Source organism: Bubalus bubalis, chromosome 15, assembly GCF_019923935.1.
Source record: "Bubalus bubalis isolate 160015118507 breed Murrah chromosome 15, NDDB_SH_1, whole genome shotgun sequence".
NCBI lineage: Eukaryota > Metazoa > Chordata > Mammalia > Artiodactyla > Bovidae > Bubalus > Bubalus bubalis.
The window spans coordinates 11,165,178-11,171,177 of NC_059171.1; the positions used below are offsets into that span (position 1 = coordinate 11,165,178).

General features: G+C 35.9%; 1 long non-coding RNA gene across 1 annotated transcript in view; it reads right to left on the reverse strand.

Annotated features, from left to right (window-relative positions):
- LOC123329420 overlaps positions 1-4,236 on the reverse strand; it is a 135,722-nt gene extending 131,486 nt beyond the window's left edge. The window contains exon 1 of the long non-coding RNA XR_006544825.2: positions 3,887-4,236. This is a non-coding gene — a long non-coding RNA (uncharacterized LOC123329420). The remainder of the gene's footprint in view (positions 1-3,886) is intronic.
- Between the last annotated feature and the right edge of the window lie 1,764 nt (positions 4,237-6,000).

Sequence of the window (6,000 nt, forward strand, 5' to 3'; positions counted from 1 at the left end):
CTCCAGGTTTCTCTATGATCCTGGACTCTTTTTTTCAATGGGATTTTGGGTTAAATAGCCTATCTGTCCAGCAACTATTTTCAGGGCCCCAAATAGATTTTCTACCTTGAGAATTGATTTTCCTTTCACATATCTTTCCCTTAAAAGCACCATCCATGACTTTTTCTGTCATCAGTTTAGATAATTTATAAAGGTAAGTTTAATACATATTCTGTTTATTATATTATAAAAAAATTTTAATTGATCATTTTTGCTATAATCCAGGTTCATAAGTAATATTATATATCACGCTTGCACCAGAAATTGAAACAGTGAAATGTGTTTAAATAGATATATTGCATCTTCTCTTCAAGGAATTGAGGCTTTCCCCATAAACTTCTCTCTGATACCCAAAGGTCATGTACATTATCTAAAGTGTTAAAATATTAGTCTTTCAGTCGTGTCCAACTCTTCACCACCCCATGGACTGTGGCCCACCAGGCTCCTCTGTCCATGGGATTTTCCAAGAAGAATACTGGAATGGGTAGCCATTTGGACATTGTCCAAGGTCACAGCTAAAAAATGGCAGCATCAGGAATAAAATTAAATCAATTTGACTCCAGAGTACTTGCTTTCCAAATTCCTAGCATAGTAAGTACTCAATACACGTTAGTTCCTTTCTAGTATTATTGCTGTTGTTGTTTAGTCGCTAAGTCATGTTTGACTCTTTTGCAACTGCATGGACTGTAGCCCACCAGTCTCCCGTATCCATTGAATTTCCCAGGCAAGAATACTGGAATGGGTTGCCATTTCCTTCTCCAGGGGATCTTCCCAACTCAGAGGTGGAAGCCGTATCTCCTGCAATGGCAGATGGGTTCTTTACCACTGAGCTGTGTGGGAAGTCCTTTTCTAGTATACATGAACTAAATATTTGGGAATAAAAGAAATATATATTCAGAGCCTGATTTGTAGTTATATATTTGTAATTTATAATCTTTTGTATTAAAGTTTATGAATATTGCTAGCTTTACTACCTACTTAATGAAATAAATATAGTCTATTTTTTTAGAATTATGCTATCAATAAATGAAAATCAGCTACATAATACTAGAGAAGCTTTTGGACTGCTAAATCACATTACTTTCTTTTAAACACATATTACTTTCATGCAAAACTTGTTTCCAGGAGAAGCAAAATGATCACTAGGACCTTGACAATCACCTAGTCCAACACTTCTCCCATACACATTTTTTATCAAATAATGATGATGAAAGTGACTTGCCCACAGTCACATTGCTAATGAAAAAAATTAGAACCACAGCTCAAATGTTCTGGAATTAATTTCTGTGCTCTTTCTAACACTTTTCAGTCATTGCTGTTATCCATGTTTATCTTCTCTTTAGGATCTGAGATATTTGAAAAAGAATTCCTCTACCCTCCCACCCCATGAGGAGTTAAGTTATTTTCTATGCTTTAGAAAATCTTTTTCTTTCAAGAATATATGCAAATTAGGTGTCAAAGTTTCTACCTTAGAGGTTAACTAGTTACACAGATATGCTAAACAAAAAAGAAAAATGGACAAAATGATTCCCACTAGCAATACAGAATGTTCTTTATATTGCTGTTTAATTAATGACAACTTAAATCTGGCATTGTGCAAAGCAATGGAGTTCCAGTGTACATTCAGGGGGTGGTGAGGAATCACATAAAAATTTACCCTAACTTCTGCAGCCCACAAGATAATGCTGATTGGAATGCTTACTTTTGCCTTTTCATATTGAATAGTAAATATTCTGTAGCTCCATATATTGTTATCATGACTATGACAGATGCCCGAACAATGTTTATTACCAATTCCTTTCAGCCTCAGATGAACTGAGGAAATCATTTTACCATAAGCTAAGACATTTCTTCAATATGAAGGTAAATAGGAATTACTTTGACACAGTAGAATGTAATAAAGCAATTTGTGATCAATTTGAATGAGATGAGTGAAAAAGAAAACACAGTCTTTGGCCCTGGGAGTGTCTGCCTCTTGCTTTGATATCTTTTTGAACACTGCAGAGGCAAGTTGGGTCACTTCTCCTCCTCCCAGGCTGTTCACTCACCATCTGTCAATGTTGTAAAAATACAAAGAACACTGTATAATTATTTTCCTTGTGAAAAACATGAATACAAAGTTTCTTAGAACTAAAACTTCCTTAGAGCTGCACAATCAGCTGCAAAATCTGCTTCTAAAAAAATCTATGTAATACTCCATTGCTATCTTAGCACTTATTTATCCTAATAGCAGCTTATCAAGAAAAAAAAGCATATATCCACATAGTAAAATACTATGCAGGTGTTCAAAAAAAATGCAGGATGTTCAAAATATTTTGTAAAGTGAGAAAAACAAGTCATAAATGAAATGTTATACCTTTTAGTAAATATTTAGAATACTATACTATTTCCATAAACACACATATATACACATGAAAACAATCATTTTAGCAATAGAAACAAGTTCACTTCACAGCGGTGGGACAAAGAAACATCCTGTGTCTTTATTTTCCTGTCCCTCCAGGGTGGTAGAAAATTCAATCTTAGTAATATTTACAGTGTTCCTCCTCCTTCCTAAGTTCCCACAAGAGTTCTGAGAGCCTAAAAATCATAAAATTTTGGGAACAAACTCTGTGCTTGCATCTATCATGGCCACCGACACGATGAGACTTTCCCAAGCCAGAGTAGTATTTGGAGAGTAGGGGTGGCTTTGTTGTTCAAAGAATCCACTCCTCCCAAGTCTACTCAGTCACCAGAAAATGTTAGACTTCCAAGAACAGAGTCCTCACAGTCCCATTCCATTCCCTCCCTGAATCTCTCCACTATGGTTTCTGCCATCTTGGAAGGCACGCTGACTACTGACCTATCACCTTTTCTCTTCTTCAGCTTCTGGGGCCCTACTGCTTACTTCATGTTCAATTCCACTGAACCCTTCCTCTCCTTCCAACCCTATAACACAGTTTTATTATCTCTTAGGAGACAATTAAAACTATGTACCCAAGATAAGAATTAATTCTCTTTAAATAACGGCAACACAGACAGACATGCACAAGATTATTCATTGAAGAAATATGCATAACAACGAAATATTGGAAATAGCCTAAACATCTAAAGGGAGGCTAATTGAGCTGTGTACAACTCTATACATGGAATAATACAGCAATGCAAAAGAATGAGATAATCTCTATGAAGTGGTAAGAAGTGATTTCAAGGATGTACTATTAAGCTACCAAAGAAAGATGCATATTAGTACACATAGAAAGAAGAAAGAAATAGGAGTATATATGGTAAGTGGATAGATGCTATTAGTACTAACTTTTACAAAAAATCTAAAACTAGATAATCTAAACTATACAATAATAATTATTATGTACAGGAGTAAAGAAAGTAGTAGAAGAACTAGAAATAGGGATATCTCTGAATATATTTTATATATATAGTTTTAACATTTGAGCTATAAAATATTTTTAATTAAAATAATTAAATCAAAAAGGATGTACAAAGCTAACCCTAAAGTTAAATACAAGCAGAAACAAATAAACCTAATTTTTAATCAAATTGATAGCATAAACACATAGGAAACATTAAATTAAGTTACTTGTAAACACAGCACCTTTACTGCTTATTCTTGGTGAGATAGTACAAAAAGAGAATTGCAAAGAAATTGTAAACTTTACATAGTGGGTTTGCTACTAATTAGTACCATAATCTAAATGCTTTATATTACACAAGAACCCTTACATAAGTAGAATGATGTATTTGGAATCAGGGTTCTCACTATGGGGGAAAAGTGATATAAATATAGAAAAAGGAGAAGATAAAGAATTCCGGTGATGAATGTAAATGTAAAGAACCCCTATGTACTCACCATGTTTTTAACGATCTACGTTCCAAGCTGTCCACTGAAATAAGCTAGAAGAAATGACAACCCAGTAGCAATGAGCAAAACCAGTGAAAGGATTTGGTTTCAAAACACTATCTTTCTCCAAAAGAAAATGAAGGTCCTTGGAGAGATTTTTGATTCCAAGTACAATCAGGGAATATACAAAGTCTGGAAAATCCTGCACTGAAGTGCCCAAAAGGAGTTGGAGACCTGTCCAAAGATTCCAAAGCCAGCTCGATAGGCTCCCACTGGTCAAAGTGAAAGTGAAAGTAGGTCAGTCGTGTCCTACTCTTTGTGATCCCATGGACTAGAGAGCCCATGGAATTCTCCAGGCCAGAATACTGGAGTGGGTAGCCTTTCCCTTCTCCAGGGGATCTTCCCAACCCAGGGATCAAAGCCAGGTCTCCCGCATTGCAGGCAGATTCTTTACCAGCTAAGCTACCAGGGAAGCCCCACACTGGTCAAACCACTTAAAATTTGAGCATCAGAAAGAATAAAGATATGATAGGTTATAACATATTGAATTTAAAAAATCCAAGAGACCATATTAATATTCCACAAAAAGTGGAGATACGGAAGGTAAAGCTTTCATTTAAATAAGAATAACAACTAATACATGTGAAAGAAATTAAAAACTTAGAAAACCATCCTTTTATTCAAATACCAAATTGGGACATTATTGAAGGACAGTTTATTCACTTAATTTCAAAATATTACACCACAGAAGTCTTCTTGGTTGCAAAGAGAGAGCTGGGAGGAAGGCCTTTACCAAATATTCCAACTTAACATTACCAAAATGAGACAAACACATAAACTTCCTAGCAGGATGTAATAAAAAGTCCAAGACAGCACCCAGCTAACACTCCTGCCAAAATGTTTAACTTGAATACAGTAATGAGGAAACTACTGGACTAATTCAGCTTTGAAGGTATTCTACATACCAAGTAACCTATATTCATAAAAATGTTGATGTTCTGAAGAACAAACAGCTAAAGAGTCATGAAGGCATAATTGTATTAAAAGGAAACAAAGATATTTGACAAATAAATACCAAGTGTGACTCTTAATTGGGTTCTACTTCAAAGCAGGGGTGGAGTAGCAGGGACTATCCTTGTTCTAAGGGTGTATGTTGTTGATTCAAGCTCAGTGGCTCAGTCCTGACTGACTCTTTGTGACCCTATGGACTGTAGCCCACCAGGCTCCTCTGGCCATGGATTCTCCAGACAAGAATACTGAAGTGGGTTGCCATTTCCTTCTCCAGGGGATTTTTCCCGACCCAGGAATTGAATCTGCGTCTTCTGCATCTCCTGTATTGACAGGCAGATTCTTTACCATTGTGCAACCTGGAAAGTACCAAGGGTGAAGTTGTTGAAGTATAAAAGGTCAAAGGTCAAATGTCTGCATGCCTACAACTCTCAAACATTTTGGTAAAGTAAATGTAAGAGAAAGAATGTAAATGTGGGAAAATTTTAATAATTTGTGAATTCAGGTGAATGTTATATGAGAATTATACTTTTCTGTAGGCTTGAAATTTTTGAAAATAAAATGTTTGAAAAAACAGTTTTAAAGAGAAGGTAAAAGTATGATTAAAACAATCAAGGATAAAATTCAAATTTTGAAAATGAAAAGGGGAAGAATCAGTTGTTTTGGGGGCAGTAGCAAAGACGGGTCAGATGGAGACAAGTACTTCTCATACTTTTATAATTACCCTAGGGCTTCCCTGAAAACTCAGTTGGTAAAGAATCCTCCTGCAATGCAGGAGACCCCAGTTTGATTCCTGGGTTGGGAAGATCTGCTGGAGAAGGGAAAGGCTACCCACTCCAGTATCCTGGCCTGGAGAATTCCAGGGACTGTATAGTCCATGGGCTTGCAGAGTCAGACACGACTGAGCGACTTTTGCTTTACAGTTGAATATTAGGTATAGCTCATTTCTCTGAAATTAACATGGTACATTAAAAATATAGGAGCAAAAACCTCCTGATGCATATAAAACAAAGCACAAATAAATAGTAAATGAAAAAGAGAGATTCTGTGTATGGAGTGGGGTTAGATATGGGTTTCTTCTACCAGCTAAATCACAGGTTGTCCAGCTATAGCCC